Below are 18,579 nucleotides of genomic sequence, written 5' to 3'. Positions count from 1 at the left end.
GCTCTGCCACACTCAGGCACCCCCGGTCTTTCTGTGACCCCGAGGGTCCTGAGACCACCCTGTCCCGGAGGGTTCCATCCCCCGCTTAGCCACCAGAGTGACGTCCCTTGGCGGAGCAGACTTTTAAAAGTTCCGATTTTGTGCTCCGCGGCTCTATCACTTGCCAGAAGCGGCCGACGGAGGCCCCTCCCCCGCTGTCTATCCTCCCGAATATCACCTCGGATTCACTTCTCCGCACATCCTACCTTCCAGAAAGTGGTCGCTTTTCTGTTCAGAGAGTTGTTGCTATTCCTTTCCTCGATCTCCTGTTGGGTTTGTAGGTGTTCAGAATGGTTTGATCCCTATCCAGCTGAATTCCTGAGAGGAGACGAAATCCAGGTCTCCTACTCCTCCGCCATCTTGCTCCGCCCCCTGTGGACTGTCAATCTTACATGATATCCTTGATTCTCATCCATTGCCTATAAAACAGTCAATAATCTTATTGTATTTTCTTCTTTGTCTTTTCCTTCTATTTCAAGGTGTTTTCTTTCTAATTTTCCAGAGTATATCATAGGTAACACATAATACGTACACACTACTCTTCCTTCTGGCTTTGCTACTACCCTCCTTTTAGGCATTTAATTCTTTTTTTTTTTTTAAGATTTTATTTATTTATTTGAGAGAGAGAGAATGAGAGACAGAGAGCGTGAGAGGGAGGAGGGTCAGAGGGTGAAGCAGACTCCCTGCTGAGCAGGGAGCCCGATGCGGGACTCGATCCCGGGACTCCAGGATCATGACCTGAGCCGAAGGCAGTCGCTTAACGAACTGAGCCACCCAGGCGCCCCTAGGCATTTAATTCTTACACTTAATTATAACATTAAATCTATGAAATGCTAATCATTTGCCAGAATTCTTCAGGTTTTGTCCTAGTTGAATGAAGCTCATCCAAACAAGGAAGGGCTCATGTGTAAAGAATTCTGTAGATTCATAAGCATTTAAAAGTGTTTTTCTGTTGCCTTGACATTTGAGGGGCAGTTGGCTGTTTCTAAAATACTTGGCTTGCAAGTATTCAAGTATTCAAGTCCTTGAATTTCTTTAAAATGTTGCTTTTCACTGTTGCTTTGTTTTGTATGTTGCCCTTGAGAAGTTTGATGCCAGGCTATTTTTTTTTTTAAATAGTGATTGCAAGTAATTTGATCTTACTGTCTGTATACCCTGAATGCTTTTCTTAGTCTTTAAATTCGTACTGTTTCTCTAGGATATGTCTCAGAGTTTGTTTTTGAGTTTTCAAAGATACACAGTGGGCCCTTTGAATATGTAAAAATGGTTATTTTTCTTAGTCTTCAAAATTTTTCTATTACAGGTTTACGTATCAGTAATAGTATGTTTTGTTTTCCTTCTTCAAAGACTTCAATTATATGTATGTTGAACTCTCTTTGCATATCTTCTATTTCAACCATTTTCTCTTTGACCATTTTACATGTTACCTTATCTCATTTTTATCCTCTTGGTTTTCTTGCTTTTCTTCAACGTCTCTTACTGAATTTCACTAGAATCTATTATACCTTAGATACCTTTTAATTTATTCTTTATTTCTGAGATGGACTTGTTTTCTTTAGTTTCTTTACTGAAATCAATTAACTCTTAATGATTTACTTTCTTTTTTTTCCCACTTATGGGCTTAGTTTTAAAATTTCTGATTCTTATTTATATCTATATCTACATCTATGCATATCTCCATCTAATCTCCAACTGCTTATTTGAGGATTATCAATTCAGCGAAAAATTGTGTTAGAGTGCTCTTCTGTTTTGTGGACTTTTCTTTATTCTTTTCTTCTTTGATAGGGAGCATTTCAACAACTGAAGTATTTCAATTGAATTTTCTGTTTCCTTCTTCCATTAACTTTGTATGGAGTTAGCTTGATTTTTTTTTTTTTTCCTATTCCTAGTCATTTTGGGGGTAGAGTCTGTAGTCCAGGAGTGCCCCCTTCTGTCAGTATAGTAAGGCCGGTTTCTTATATGAATGCCCTAGTGGTAGGGGAGACAAGAATTGGCATGCCTTGTGTCTCTTTTATTTCTGAATTCACCTCTTACTTTTTTCTTTTTCACTTCTACTACATCCTCAAGGGCATAATCTTTTCTCTACTTCTAGGATTGTCTCCAGGAAGCAATGCTTTTTGAAGCTTCTAACTTCTGCGATACAACTCATTTTCTAACCTCTTTCCTATAGCTGATACTGTGAACTACCAAATACCAGACACCAAATTTTGCCACTTAGCATTGTACTTTCTTTCTCTGGGGTCTTTACTTTGTCTGTGTATTCCACTTTTTAATGGTATCTCTTCAGCTTCTTTTTTCCTATGTTTGTCATCTACAGGCTCAAGAGATCATTTGGATGTGGTGTTTATATCTCTATAAACACTGTAAGATAACTTAATCATGATATTTTCTACTTCCTAGTAAAGCTAAAGGCTTGAGTCATTTGGGATTTTATTTGTACTGATTTTTGATATTAATCATTTTGGGGAAGACTTGAGGAGAGATTTGGTTTCAGAAGGACACCATTATATCCAGTCCCAGAATTTTCTTGGAAATAGAGTTTGAAATTGACTGTTTTCTAGGTTAAATGTATAAGGTCACCTTGGATTTGTTTTCAACAGGTTTTATTATATTTTGAATTTAAATTTTTTGTGTGTAAGTTGCATATCCCTAACCGGACTCCATAATTTGAGGGGAGGGGTCTTGTAGTTTTGATTTTTACCACAGTACTTGGTATATTAATGTACACATAATGGTTTCTCAGTAAATATTAATTAGTTATTAAGACTATCATTTATTGATATAAGAAAATATTATTATATATGATATTTAAAGTAAAACATTTGGGTTATTTATAGATCTTTTAAAAAAAGATTTCTTACTTCAGAATAAATGTTGAGAAATATATTCTGAAACAACTAAAATATAGTTCAATTTCTTAAAAAGAAGCCAGATTTTAAGGGAAACACCCATCTGAGGACACATTCTCATGAAATAATAGAGACTGAGTAATTTCTCCAATTCATACTTCTCAATACCTTCTCTGCAAAAACACAAAAGAAAACTTATACAGTTTGTTCTTTATTTTAGCATGTGTGAAAATTAAAGTAGCAAACAATAAGGAAATATAACACATTATTATAATCGCTGCTATTTATTAATTCAATTTATATGCAAATTATATGTTTTAATAATCATAAATTGCTTGGCATCAGGTTGTTCCTAGTAATGAGCAGTTCTAGAGATGGCACTTTTTTGAAATTCTAATAAAGCATTCCACGGAGCTCTCTTCCTTTGTGAACATTGATGCCCCTTGAAACAACCTGAAATACAGAGCTGAAATGATTTAAAACCTCAGAAGAAGGTTTTTAAGGTTGGAATAGGAAGCTACTCTTGGCTTCATGGCTAGATCTGAACATTGAAGTTAAGAAGCAATTTCAAATCAATCTGTAGAAAGATTTTACCTCTGATCATGAGCAAACAGAGGCCCTCTCTCCAGTAGGTGTCAGGAGTCATGTGATGGACACTAATGATGTCTGCTGCCTTTTATCATCTGTCAGGGACAAGTCACATTTATTTCCACACAGACAGTGAGAACATTTAATGAAACAAAACAGCATTATCGAGCTCCAGGTTTCCCAATCTTCTTTGGTCCTAGAAATGAGGCTTCAGGTTCATTAAATTGTGGCTTGTGGAGGGATACCACAATTATAGCCTACTGAACCAAAAATTATAATAAGATCCCAAAGCAAAGCTTTAATATACACTAACCTCCTCTTTCTATTTTAAAAGTTGAAATCAATACAGCAATATCACAGGTTTAGGATATATATGTTTTATCCTTCTTTAATATATATGTGCATTAAAGAAAAAATATGAAAGCTAATAAAAAAAAACTCAATCCAAATCATATTATCAGAAATATTCCCTAATAATATTTATATATTTGTGCTTTTCCTTTTAGCCTTCTAGGCATTATAGTACATTCATATTCTTATAAAAATATGTAATTTATTTGTTCCCAGACCTCAATAGCCTGTGACTACAGCAACACCCACATTTTTGCTGTCTTTAATCAAAAGAATGCATATGTAGGCAGATACAGGTCTACCATATTGCCATATTCTTTCTAATTTATTCATTCACTCAACAGATACTTAATGCATTTGTACTATATGCAAGGCACTTTTAGCAACTGGGAATATAGTAGTGAGCTAAAATGAGTAAAATCCCTGTCCACACAGAGCTCACATTCTGGAAGAGTAGGTAAGCAGAAATATGAAATAGACAAATGAAAAAATACATAAAAATATATAAACACAGTATGCCAGGAGACGACAAGTGTTTTGGAGAAAAGAAGGTAGAGGGGTGGAGAATGAGTGTCCCCATCCTCCCACTTCCTCTGGCACAGCCACAGCTCACACCTGTCTTGATTTCACCAGACATGCTTTGACCTGAGGGCCCTTGTACTCACTGTTCTTTCTTTGTGACTCATTCTTCCTCCTCTATCTCATCTTCATTCAAATGTCTCCTTCTCATTGAGGCCTACCCTAACTTCCCTATTTCAAATTGCAACCTGATGCCACCTCTCCTGCCCCCAGCATCCCCCAGACATTTAGCATAGTCCTTTTTCTTCATATTGAACACTTACCACTTTTGAACATTATGCATATTTTACTTGGTTATTCTGTGTATTATCTATTTTTCAGTCTTCCTCCACTGGATTGTAAGGTTTATAAGGGCAGAGTTTTTTGTTTGTTTGTTTTGTTTTGTTTTGTTTCGTTTTGTCTGGTCAATCATGTATTCCAAGTGTTGAAACTAGCGCCTGGCACACAGTAGGTGTTCAAAAATATATGTGAGATAAGTGGAGATGTGAATAAGTGGTTGAATATCCAAAACTTGAGTTTTGAAGGCAAAGTCCAGGGTAGAAATACAAACGTGGAAGTCATGTAGGCTGACATTTTAAGTCATAAAATTGGAAGAGATCTCCTAGGGAATGAGTTAAAAGGAGAAGAGAGGTTGTTGGAAAAATCGTTAGGCATGTCAATATTAAGAAATCAGCAAGACGAGGAAGCTCCAGGGAGAAAGACTGAGAAAAGTGGGGACTAAAGTAGGAACACCAATTGAGCATGGCCTTCTATGATTTGAGCAAAGAACATATTTTAATAAAGAAAAGGCCAGCAAATTTGGAGTATCTATCTTTTTGCAAAAGATAAATATGCAAAATCTCTTAAGTTTTACTGCTCTTATAAGTACTATACTACAAGAGAAGCTCTATAATTCTGAGTAGTAAAAACAATTTTTATTGTCACTCCAATCTCCAAGTGTTACAGAGATTCTAATTTTTGTAAAATTAAGCACATGCGTAAACTGCAGTGTGGCCCAGAAAATGAATAGCAAGTATCTTTAATGTGTTAAGATGCACCAACTCTACTTTAGAGATTGTTAATCTACAAAATAAGACTCGAAGGGACCTCAGATTGAGATCATCCTTCTTGGGATGCTTTCCTGCTTTCTCAGTTCCCTTACTCCTGCTTTCTCAGTTCTCTTGCTCCTCTATTTTCCACATGGCACATCTTTTCCGTAGAAGCTTAGCTGTCCCACCTGATTCTTCTTCCCTTTTCCAGCAAAGGGTCTAGCTCTGTTGGCTTCACATCCTACCAACTTCACCCCGTGCTCATCCCCATCTTCTGTCCTCTCTTTGTCTACAGTGGGCATCTTCTTCCAAGCCCTTAATATTGTGCTTTCAGTTTTCTCTTCATAACCAAGTGTTATAAAAGCAACTCTCTCAAGGCTCATCTGCATTTGCTAACTCTCCCTTTCATTCCCCATCTATTGCACTTTGACTTAGGTCCTCATATCTCCATATCTGTTCTAGCTGAGATTACTGATAATGACCTAACTGTCCAGTTCAATGGACACTCTTCGGTGCTTACTTTGCCTGTCTGGGGATTTGACATTGTTGGAAGCTCTCTTCCTCTTGACACCTTTTCTTCTGGCTCTGTCACAACACATTATCCTTCTTTTCCACTTTTCCTCATGATTCTTTGTAGCCTCCTCTGTGACTTCCCTTTTCTCTCTCTGGCCTTAAATTTCAGTATCCTGGGGGGTTCGATTTATGGTCCGTAAGCATTCCTCAGGCTTTAATCTACATGGACCCCTTGTTCCGATCTAATTAAATCTAAATAAACTCATTCGTTCCCCAATGCTCACCTGTGTTTCCCTCCTCTGCTTTTTGCTAGTGCTCTATCTACTTTCCAGGTCCTTTCTCTGCTGTCACTGCCTGCTCACTCACAGATCTATATAGTACTGGTGCTTCAGGATTCAACTGAAATGGCATTTTCTCTTCCTCCCTAGAGCACTTCAGCTGTCCCTTTCATAAGGCACTTACCACAGCTCATCAAGCATTAGAATTATTTATGAAACCCATTATTTGCCTGCAGGCTGGCCCCATGTCGAATGTCTTCTTTCCCACGTTGGCCTTGGATTGCTGAAACTCAATAAATGGACTGAAGACAGAATAAATAAATAGGAATGTCCTAATGTTAGAATGACACAGTAGAGTCATAGGAAAAGGTCATTTGGTTAACAGCTTCCAGAATTGCCTACCACACTCCCAAATTAAGGACTGAGCAAACTCAGTCCTGTTGGATTCCTGCCCTGTTGAAAATACTGTGGTTGCAAAGCATCTCAGTGAGTGGTGGTTATGATAACGATTCACTGAGAAGTAGGTATCTTTTTCACAGTGCTGAATAACTGGACACTAAAATATAGAAATGCATTTAAAATATGCAAATTATAGTGGTTATCTTCAGTTACTTTCAATGAACCATTTACGTGTACATCAATACTATTTCACAAGTTTTTATAATGTTTAAGACATTTATTATGTATGCCTTCACAGTTCTCTGAGTACCTTGGCAGAGTTCACTCTGAAATACAATTAACATTAATGATTATTAATAACATTTTAATGGAGCATTATATTAACATGTGAGGAGATTAGGGCTTATTACACTTATTACTAATATCCCTCATATGATAATTTTTTTAAGAGTTCTAAAATTTATTATGCCATTATATGGGCCCCTTTTCCTTGAGCATTGCTTGGGTTTATAACTACCAAAAACTACTACATTTAATTAGCTAGGAATAAAAATAACAACAAAAGTAACCATTTATTGAGCATTATGCCAGCCTAGGCCTACTGGTAAGCACTTCTTTGGCATCATTTTCTTTGATCCTCACAGAACCCTGGGAGGTAGATAACATTGATATCCCCATTTTACATTGAAACCGAAAAGTAAAGTGACTTTTTCAAGGTCATAATCTAGAAATAATGGTTCTAGATGAGAAATGATGGACTCTGAAAAACAAACTGAGGGTTCTAGAGGGGAGTGGGGTGGGGGGATGGGTTAGCCTGGTGATGGGTATTAAAGAGGGCACGTTCTGCATGGAGCACTGGGTCTTATACACAAACAATGAATCATGGAACACTACATCAAAAACTAATGATGTAATGTATGGTGATTAACATAACAATAAAAAATTAAAAAAAAGAAAGAAAGAACGGTTCTAGATCTTCAAAATAAAAATGTCTGATTCCAGGGCCGGCTTTTAACCATACTTATTCAGCTTCTAGATCTCTTTGCTTTCAGTAAGACGGATATTTGAGTAGGTGACACCACTTCCATCCAGTCAGCCACTTCCCATATTTAACATTGGTAAGGTCATGTTGCACTTGGCTCTAGGAAAAAAATGTTCCCAAATAGGAAATTTTATTAAACATCCTATGGAATGCAGTGTGTTTACTGCATTTGCATCTCCAAAATCTTTTATTTGAGAAGCACTAGCTTAAAAGAAAATGAGCCTGGCTTCATTTTATGTACTCACAAAAATACATTTTAAACAATCCATTCTCTACCCTTGACTGCAGTCAAGTTGTCTGACCTGTTTTGGAACATCAGAGTGAAGTTTGCCCACCTCTAGTCTTTCAAAATTTCGAATTTTAATGATTCCGTAAGGATATCTAAGTTAGATGGATGAACTTATATTAAGTTTCTTTGAAGTTCTAAATAAGGAATATTTGAAAGCTAAGAGACCAGTGCAATTGAGACATAGAAATTCTTACAGACTTCATATGGATTGCAGACTTCGATTTCCTCCCACCAGCATTTGCCCTACTTTTCCTATCTGAAGATCACTCTCCTTGACAACCAAGGCAGAAAAATCATCAGACCTTATCAGATCTGTTCTCTGCTTGTCATCTGTCAGCATTGTACAATTGGACCTGAGCCACAGGCAAACCTGGACCTTCCCTGCTCTTATTTGGAATATAGGTAAGTGAGACTTTTTATATATTTGTCCAATAATTTTCACTCACTTCAGTTCATTTAGGGGCTAAGACTTCCTGATGAATAGTATTCTCTAGAAATATCTGGTACTATGTGTTCTTCTTTAATATACTCTTGTACAGTGAAATCTATTGGAAAGCCCCCTTTGGGGATATATTTGACTTCTGAAGTGATGATTCTAGACCATTTTGAATGAACAGACTTTTAGGAACCTGATGAAAGCTCTGGATACCCCTTCCTCAAATAGTATACCTAGCCATCCAAATTTCCTATAATTTCAGGGAATTTATAAATCTAAGACTTTCGTCCATGAACCCTTGTGGACAAAATTCTGATTACAACTACCATTATTGAAGAGTTTCTCATTTTCATTTTCATTAAGATTACCACAATTATATCAAGGCAATTACAATTTTAATATAAGTAACTTAATTTTAACAATATTTGTTGTAGGGTCTCCCATCACAAGTTTATACCTGTCTTTACTCTGAATATTTTGAAGTCTGCCTTCATAAGACTTGGTTACCACCTGTGTTTTCTAACACAGCTGTTTTGTATTACTGGTTCATTTAAGGCAGTGTGTATAATAGCAAAAGTCAAGGTATTTAATAACTCTAAGTGACAGTAGTCCCATCTGCTAAGTGTGATTAGAATCTACTTCATTGCTTGTTTGTTTGTTTGTTTGTTTTTTAATGGGTGAGTATTAAATGGGAACATCAGCTCCCCAACCCCAGAAATGTCATTCGTTTTGGTAATTGCTGTTCCTGAGTTCTTGTCCAGAACAGTGCCTGGCCCATAGTAGGTGCGTCATAAATATTTATTGAATGAATCAATAAAGCACACAGAATTCTTAGCAGATGGTGTGTCCTTAGTAATGACTTTTTAACCACAGTGATGAAAATAATGTTTTGGAAGTGAAATAATCCCCAGACAGGTGAAGAAGTCTCTGGAACAAGCCATTTAAGTGTTTTCCACGTGCAGCAGACGTTCCGCTTGTTCTAAGTTCCCATTGCTACTTTATATTTGTTGTCGCTTCCTCAGAGAGGCCTTCCCAGCAAGCCTGGCTAAGACTCCCAACTCCTATGCTAAACCAGGAATTCTCTACTATTTATGAGTCTCAGATTCTTCATAATCTATTACTTGATGTGTTTAATTTGCTCATCGTCTCTTTCTCCTGCTAAAGAGTCAGTTTTGTCAGAGTAAGGACCTTATCTTGTTCAGTTGTCATGGCCATAAGTCATCTGAAGTGCCAGACATATAGTAAGCACTTAACAAACATCCATTGAAAGAAAAAGAGAATGACACCCAACTCTTACTCGTCCTAGGACTAGTTAAGGTTTTCCTCACACCTGCTAGCACGGGTAGGACCTAGTCTCACAGAATGTGGAACTCTACTTGCTCTCCAGAGGGCCCAGCTTTGCTCATCTTACTTTTCCAGAAACAATCCTGAGAGCTATTATTCAGATCCTGTTCTCTCTGTTTGCCATGCTTTAAATTTCCCTTGTGATCTGCATAGCAGACACGATTGGTTGCTGACCCAGCAGCCATTTTCCCCTTTATCCTTCCTTCAGAACCCCAGTTCTGTTCAGGTAGCCACACTTCTGTGCACAGCCATTGCTCCAGGGGAGGTGAGGCCAGCCCCAGCCCCAGGGAATGGGTCCTGATTAATCTAATCCAATCATATGGTCTTGTTCCCTTTTCTGGTGATTGATTTAAGTATGGACTTGTGACTTGGTGTTGGCTAATGAGATGCGAGGGGCATTTCTTAAAGTTTTCCTGAACTGGTAACAAAGTAGATATAACATCATACTCTAAGTTTTAGAGCGCTCTAGAGAGTGCTAGAATGTAAGAATATAAGAGAGCAAGAGTGAGAGAAAGAGCCACAATGAACAGATACAAGAGACCGAGAGAATTAGAAATGAATACAAGAATGAGAGACAGAAACGACCGGCAAGACTGTGACGGAGAGAAAATGAGTCCAAGAATAAGAGAGAAAGAGTGTACATAAAGACCAGCTAACTGAAAAGCCCTAACTCTATACTATTTTCCAAGAGGATGAGCAAATAAAAAATGATTCTTCTATTGAGCTGGCAGCAAGAAGCTTCCCATAGAAGCAGAAAATTCAAAGTGGATTTTTCTACCTGCCGCTTACCACTGAATGACTATGTAATAAGTTTTTATTCTATTTCTTAGATTATGTTGGAGATCTTACATATGTCTTTTAAATACTTATGGATAGAACTGAACAAACAAGTTACATTTTAAATATCCAGAAACCTGGAGTTTCTGTAGAAATGTTATTATTATTTTTTCAAGATTCTCAGCATCTATTTGCATGACATCATTATACACTCCCTGTGAAGGATGCCAAGGAACGGCCACAGGTGTCTGGCACGCTCTGACTATGGCCAGGAGACCCAGATCATTAGGATAATGGCCACAAGTCATCCTGCGTGGCTGTGTTTGAAATCAAAACAAGAGGCAAAACCAATGTAAGTGCAGTTAATTTAAGGCCCTTTCTCTCTATTTATTAAGGCTAATTGCAAGTCTGGCTTACAATTAACAATTGCCCAAAGGATTAAAACGCCATGTCACTTGACATAACCGAGTGTCCATGGCACTGCCCCCTGGATTTAATATTTCCAGGAATGGAGCTCATTGCCTATGGTGTTATGACTGGAAAGAGTCCTGCTGTAAAATAAGTATCCACAATATATTGGCGACGCCAAAACAATTTATGATCTTTGTGACAGTCTATACTGGTGTCCGGCATTAAAACAATACGGCTGGAGGCTAATTAATGGATGCAGGTAGGATGCTCCAGCCTGTAAGAAGGAGGTGGCCTGTTCCCTCACCGGCTGTTGGCTGCAGCTCTCATACTGATTTCATGTTGTTGCCACCTCATTAGAAAATTAGCTTTTAATTAACTTTGGAAGCTGTTGCATGGGTTTCGATAGGAGGCATACATTTGTACACATCTTGTTGCAGAATTAAACTGCCCCTTCGTGTTTCTAATGGGCCTCTCCTGCCTTGCCGAAAAGCAGCAGTCTAGCTGCTTGCAGGCAGCAGCTCCGTGGGTAGCAGTGGCCACACAGCTCCAGCCTGCTCCCAATTACAAAGAGATGTCCTTTAGTGCCCTCGTGGGCAGCCCCGTACTCCAAGGCCGCTTGAGACATTAAGCGGCAGCAGAGAAGACCACAATCCCAGATGCTCCCCTTTCATGCTTCTGACCCCCAACCTGGCTTTAATGGCACATAGCCTGGCAAGAATGTGCCTTACCTCATTTTTATATTTAAACATCTCTGCCTGAGCGCAGTGGTGATAAGCCTACAGACAAGATAAATAGCTAGATTATCACTCTTCTCTCCAGGGGAAAGTCATGCTGTCAATTAGGCTAATGGGGGTTCCGGGTTCAGCTTTGGCATGCCCTAACACTAGGGAAGGCTTTTTGCCCTGCATAGCTGCAAAGCCCAAAGATGGATCTGAAAAGTGGCTACGACCCTAGGGTGGCCAATCAGCAAAGAAGGAAGTCAAGAACCTGATGATTAATCATCTGCCACAACAATGGGAGGGCAAGGAAGATGAGGCCCATGAGACCAGATCTTTTGAGCTTTATTATAATTATACATTGCCTCTTTCAATTCTATTTGGTGGCTTAAAAGGAGATATGGGTGCTTTCTGTTTAAGAAGTGAGGCTCCATCCTTTACTAAAAATAAGTGTTCTTTTGTCATACTTTTTCAAAGCACTTACACTGACATCTCATTTGATCTTATTACCAGTCTCTGAGGGACTTAGGGCAGGGGGCATTTTTCTCATTTTGCAGCTGATGGAACTGCGACACAGTGGAGTTTAGTGATTTCCCTGTGATCACACAGCCAGTTGGTGACGGCACCAGAATGAGAGTCCAAATAATCTAACTATCCTAAATATTTATTTATGTTTCTCCACTGCATCATCCCTTGCCCTCCAGCCACAGAAATTAAATTATGACCTGCTGACAAACTACTTGGCAATGCTGTTACGTTATTTGTTATGTATAGGAGACAAACCTAAAAAGTAACTCCTTCTGGTAAATAGAAATAATTTAATGCATAATTGGAAGGCATAGTATTAGCCCTGATTTATCCTACAATTTGGGCAACAGAGGGATCACGTGTTTTAGACACCAGCAGAAAATGACAAACTGTAATATTGGGATTTTCCATCCCAAAGACAGGCTCTTTGCAGTTCGGAGGTTGGATTGTAAGCAGGGTGACTGCACAGTCTCTTGATTCACGTGGGCAGATACCAGTTCCAGGTGTTGTCTAGGTAGTCCATTGGTTTTTAGCATTTGTCCTGAACAAAAATGGATTAGTTGTATAGTAAATTTTCTGGCACCCCAATTTTAAGTCAAAGATTTATCTTCTAGTTATATTGTTTCACTGAGTAACCAACCCTGCCGCAGCCTCACTGTTGGGTGTTTTATTGGTTGTACATTTCCAGTGCTTCCTGGGAGCAGATGGGTGATAATGAAGATGCCAAACATTTACCGGGCACTCGCTCTGTGCCCAGTGCCATACATTCTGCTCTGCCTGCATCATTACCCTCTTCAGTCGTCCCAAACCCTCGGAGGTGGTTATCGATATCGCCTGTATTTCACGGAGGAGGAAACTGAGGCTCGAAAATGGGGAAAACGGGCTGGGTGTCAGGCCTCCCAGGCCACACTTACTAGCTTCACCTAAATGACTGCTTTCTTGAGTTCTTTCTTGAGAAAGAAAAAGAGTCACATGAGGTGCTTTATTGAAATGCATATTCTAGGGCCCTTTCTCAAAGACTGATTTAATAGAGTGTAGGAATTTCCCTTTTTAATAAGCCCCCTATGTGATTCTGTTGTTCATGATTTCTCAACCACAATTTGAGAAACACTGATCTCTATATTTCTAAGTATTAGAAAATGTGGGTCTGAGTAAAGATTACCAAGTAGGCTGGATGAGGCATAGATAGATCTTCTATTTCATAGAAAATCCCTGAAACAAAGAATAATAATGGTGGGTATTAGGCACCTGATTTGCACTACACACTTTCACATTTTTATTGCATTTAATCTTTGCAACAATCCTGTTGGTGTGTGTGTCTATGTATCTGTGTGTGTCCGTGTGTACATATTTTACTAATAAAAAATTGAGACATACAGAAGTAAAATAGCTGTTGATAAGTTATACATCTTGGTAGTGGTATAGGGATACAAACTTGGATAGTGAACACAATTCAAATACTTTATATTTGTTTATATGAATTGAAATACATGAAAATTTTAATGATAATTTTATCTACTATAATTATGTTCTAATAGTTTTTGTTTTCTTCTTTGTACTTCTTTATTTTTCAAATTGCCTTCAGTCTATTGTTTTTATGATCAGAGAACAGTAGCAACATAAAAATATTCTTATTTTTCCTTAGTTGGCTTTTCCAGCAGTAAACTCTGAAATAGGGATTCGAGCACAATGAGTTTACTTGGGAGGTAACAAATGGGAGCCCTGGTAAGGAGTGGAGAACAGAGACAAGAAGGAGGATGATGCCCACACAGGCTCTTCATGGGCAGATTACCACTGTGGGCAACTGGGACTCGGCCCTGCCAGGGACCTTTGGAAAACTGCATAGAGCACTCAACCCCCAGGTGGGTTGCAGAAGTGGGGGTGTTAATCCTCCAACTGCTCCTCATCATCATTCCCCATCATTTGATTGAAAGTGGCCCAAAAAATCATATTAACATGGGCAAAAAGAACCATTTCTTCCCTCACAAAACCGAGGGATGATTAGGGATATATATAGTTAAATCTTCAGGGAAAATCGGAACCTTGAACTTCATTCCCCCCCATCTTTCTCTTCTCTTGTCTTTTTCTTTCTTCTCCTTCTCCTCCTCTCCCCTCTTTTTCTCTCTGTCTTTCTCTCATCTGCTTTTCCCACCATCTTAGTTTTTTCAGACCACTTCCATTCACATATATAAAAATTCGATCATCAATAAACTCATTCCCCATATTTCACGGATTTACACAGCAAAGGCTTATATTTCTTTTTGCATATTATTTCAAAAAGTTCTACAGACAGATTCTGATTGTTTCGACCTCACAATCCAATTGGAAATTCAACTGCCTGGGGAGGGTATGGAAGAATAATATGATTGGCAACTTCCACTAAGCCAAGTGATTATAGTTGGGTGAGGAGCAGCTCCCCAGGAAAAGAGAGTGCTGATTCTATAAGAGGGAGAGCTAAGTTTCCAAATTACAGGGATGTTATTCTATTAAGAAGAAGAGAAGGAAGAAACAAAGACAGCTGATGCTAAATTCATTTAGCTGGGGCAGACAGAATAGTTGTGATTCCCAGGGCATGGGAACTTGGACACGGTCACCAGGACACTGGGACCCCTATGGATGGTGATGAAAGAAACTTAGATGATCACACAGAGGTATGATTCCTACACTGCAGCATGCCTAGGAGCCAACTTGATGCCAAGCCCTTTAGGTAGCAACTGGTGCAATCTTATAAAGTCTATTTCATATCCACCTGGATTGGTCTGAACTTAGGGGGAAGGGTGAAAAAGGAAAATTTAGTTTTTGGTGCTTAAACTTCATTCATTCATTTCTTTGGTAAATACCTATTAAGTGGTTTATATGTGTTAAGTTGTGTTTAGGACAGTGAGCACAGTGCAGTGAATGAATGGGAAGATGCTTTTACTACCCACAGATGTTTAGATGACATTTCTACCATGTGTTTCTCCAATTTCTGCTCTTGCAATGTAATATTGAGTAAGTAGGAAATTGCTATAGCACCCTTCCTTTCCTACACAGGTAACTCATTTCAACAGTAGACTGACTTCTAACAGTGTCAAATATGTTAAATCTTTGTAGAAGCATGTCCAACAACTGGATTTCAGTTTGTATTATATGGATGAGGGACAAGTTTTCAAACTAATCCCTGATAAGACACTTCTATAATTAGATAAATGAGAATGGCTTTTATTTGCTTATAAATTACATTATTTGACTAATCAAAGTAGCTTCTGTGGCTATGCCTATCTTCAACAGGTTTCCTTCTTTTTATCCATATCCTTTATTATTATTATTATATTATGTTAATCACCATACATTACATCATTAGCTTTTGATGTAGTGTTCCATGATTCATTGTTTGCATATAACACCCAGTGCTCCATGCAGAACGTGCCCTCTTTAATACTCATCACCAGGCTAACCCATCCTCCCACCCCTCTCCCCTTTAGAACCCTCAGTTTGTTTCTCAGAGTCCATAGTCTCTCATGGTTCATCTCCCCCTCCGATTTCCCCCCCTTCATCCTTTCCCTCCTGCTATCTTCTTCTTTTTCTCTAAAGGTCATCTGCATCATTTTCCTGATTAAGAAAAAAGAGAATTCTTTCTTCATTGGTCCTGTATAAAAGGAATCCCAGAAGTTTGCTCTTTCCTTCTACCTCATGTCTGCAATTTGATGGCTTTTAGTTGCATAGCTCACGAGGTTAGGATTCTGTTATGAAATTTAACCAGAAAAACCTTGTATGAAACACATGATTAAGTCATTTTTTCCTATAAGATTGATTTTAATTAAAATAGCAACATAAATCATTGAACTATTTACTATGAGATGTATCTGAGAAAATGTTAGCTATTTTACTGTAATTTTAAAAACATAAACATATACTTTGATGTTCAATTTAAACATGGTATATGTGGTCATGTTAAGTTTCTGTTCGGAGAGTAGATTATTTTTGATGTGGCTTTCCTCATGATTCTAATGTTTCAGGGAAGGCTTTGTGAAGAAAAAAACACAGAACTCTGGTTAAAATAAACTTATTTCATTAAGCTATGTTTAAAATGTGAATAAAGTAAAATAAAAAGGCCATACTTTGTAGTAAAAAATCAAATACTGCCTGAAACTGAAGTTGAGGTTTACAGAATCCTAGAAGTTCATTTTCCAGGATTCAGAAAAACACTTTCTGAACTAATCTTTTTAAAACATTTTAGTGTCTCAATTACTACTTTACATATAGAGGTTTAGAATATCTTTCCTACTCCTGTAAGAATTTTGAAAAAGTTAAGTGAGAGAAGGAACATGAAAGTACTTTTAAAACACTGTTGTCATGTTATGTGAGACTGTTCCGTGTTTATAAGCCCTTCAAACTTTTTTATTATGAAGACTATGGGTCAGTGGCTCCATGTGGCTCCCCACTGGTACCAGGCATATGGTCAGTTTTCACACCAATGCACCATCATAGCAGTGGTCAGTAGAATAAGTACTTGTGTGTGTGTGTTTATAAGCAGTAGATACATGTAGATGTTAGGTAGCAAGCTATATTCACACACATACTCATATATATGCACTTATATAAAAAGGTGTATTTTATGTTTATTATTTTATGAGGTAATAACATCTATAAATATCTTGAGCTCAGGGATTCTGCCTCATTCATCTTGTAACAGCCACTACTCTTACTTAAGCAGAGTAGACTTTTTTTTTTTTTAAAGATTTTATTTATTTATTTGAGAGAGAGAATGAGAGACAGAGAGCACGAGAGGGGGGAGGGTCAGAGGGAGAAGCAGACTCCCTGCCGAGCAGGGAGCCGGATGCGGGACTCGATCCCGGGACTCCAGGATCATGACCCGAGCCGAAGGCAGTCGCTTAACCGACTGAGCCACCCAGGCGCCCGCAGAGTAGACTTTTAACATACATTTGTAACATCAATAAATATACCATTGCAAAATAGAAATATTCAGGGATATTAAAAGATATTAGCTCTGAAAAGTCAGAGGTAATTAAATGGTCTGAAACAGAATGCACATGGAAACATGAAATAAAAGTACATGAAAGATAAGTATTAGATTTCCTCAAAAGTTGAGATAATAGGGCAACCTAACAGAGACTGTAAGAAAAGATTACGTTTAAAGCATTAAATACACTCAAAAAGAAGGAATTTAAGTAATGAGAAAAATTTCATTCAAATATGGCAAAAGAACATGAATTTCTCTAAAATATATATAGCTTCAAAAAAAAAAAAGGTTGCTTAAGATATTAAGGTCAATAATTAAAGTTAATAGAGTCATATCATCCAAGTCAGTAGAGTATAAAGCCCAGAATAAAGAAAACCCAATCAATGTAGGAAAAGGCAGAGAAAGAGAAAAAATAAGCAGAGGAAAAACTATGGTAAATATTAAAAGAAAATAGTCACAGTAAATGTAAATGGACTTTGCCTTTTGAAAGGCAGATCCTTATGTTGGGTAAGGAAGTAAATCTCATTTAAATGCTAGTTATGAAAGACACACCTAATGCATAAGGATCTTGAAAGTTTGGAAGAAAAATGAGAGAAAAATACATAGTAGGTATTTTCTAAACAACATAGTGTTGCCAGATGAAACACAGGATGACCAGTTAAATTTTAATTTCAGATAGACAAGGAATACCTTTTACTATAAGTATGTCCCAAATATTGCATGAGCAAACATACTAAAAAGAGTTCATAGTTTATCAGAAAGTCAAATTTATTTAACTGTGTGCCCTATAATTATTTACTAAATCTGGCAAACCTTAATGAAAACATTGTTGTTCTAGCTATATTAATATCAGATAAATGGTTCAGAAGGAATTTCTTTAATAAGGCACAAACTGCATAAGCCATAAAGTAAGTGATAGATACATCACACTGCATTAAAATTTTAAAACTTCTGATCAGATAAGACACGATAAACAAAGTGAAAATACAACACACAGACTGGGAGAAGATATTTATGATTCATATAACTGGCAAAAGATTAAAATTGAGAATTTATAAGTTATGTCTACAAATTAGTAAAGAAGGAAGGAAAGGAGAGAGATAAAAGCAAAGAAAGAAAATAACTCACTTGAAAAATGATCAAAGTACATGAATAGACAATTCCAAAGTGTAAACCCAAATGTTTGATATTATAAGATGACAAACTTCACTAATAATCAGGAAAATTGAGAGTAAACTAATCAAGAGCTGACATTATTGCTCATGTGACTACCCAAAATTTAAAATTTTGCCAATACAGGTGTTGAAGAAGATAAATTATAAAAACCAAATAATTTTGGGGTGCCTGGGTGGCTCAGTCATTAAGCATCTGCCGTCGGCTCAGGTCATGATCCCAGAGTCCTGGGATTGAGGCCCACATGGGGCTCGGGCTCTCTGCTCAGCGGGAAGC

The 18,579-nt window shown here is 37.7% G+C and overlaps 1 protein-coding gene across 7 annotated transcripts in view; it reads left to right on the top strand.

Annotated features, from left to right (window-relative positions):
• Nucleotides 1–16,868, top strand: part of TRIQK (triple QxxK/R motif containing) — a 111,621-nt gene extending 94,753 nt beyond the window's left edge. For 6 of the 7 annotated variants that reach the window (XM_006730702.3, XM_081816239.1, XM_031025236.2 and 3 more), the window contains one exon: nucleotides 8,152–16,868. The gene's annotated coding sequence lies outside the window, so the exon portion shown is untranslated. The remainder of the gene's footprint in view (nucleotides 1–8,151) is intronic. The other variant, XM_081816234.1, reaches the window with a different exon arrangement.
• Nucleotides 16,869–18,579: the final 1,711 nt, after the last annotated feature.

The sequence above is a fragment of the Leptonychotes weddellii genome, chromosome 4, assembly GCF_054177405.1.
Source record: "Leptonychotes weddellii isolate Sample4059 chromosome 4, ASM5417740v2, whole genome shotgun sequence".
NCBI classification, from domain to species: domain Eukaryota; kingdom Metazoa; phylum Chordata; class Mammalia; order Carnivora; family Phocidae; genus Leptonychotes; species Leptonychotes weddellii.
Note: the sequence above shows the minus strand (reverse complement) of the source record. Positions and strands in the feature narration are given on the sequence as shown.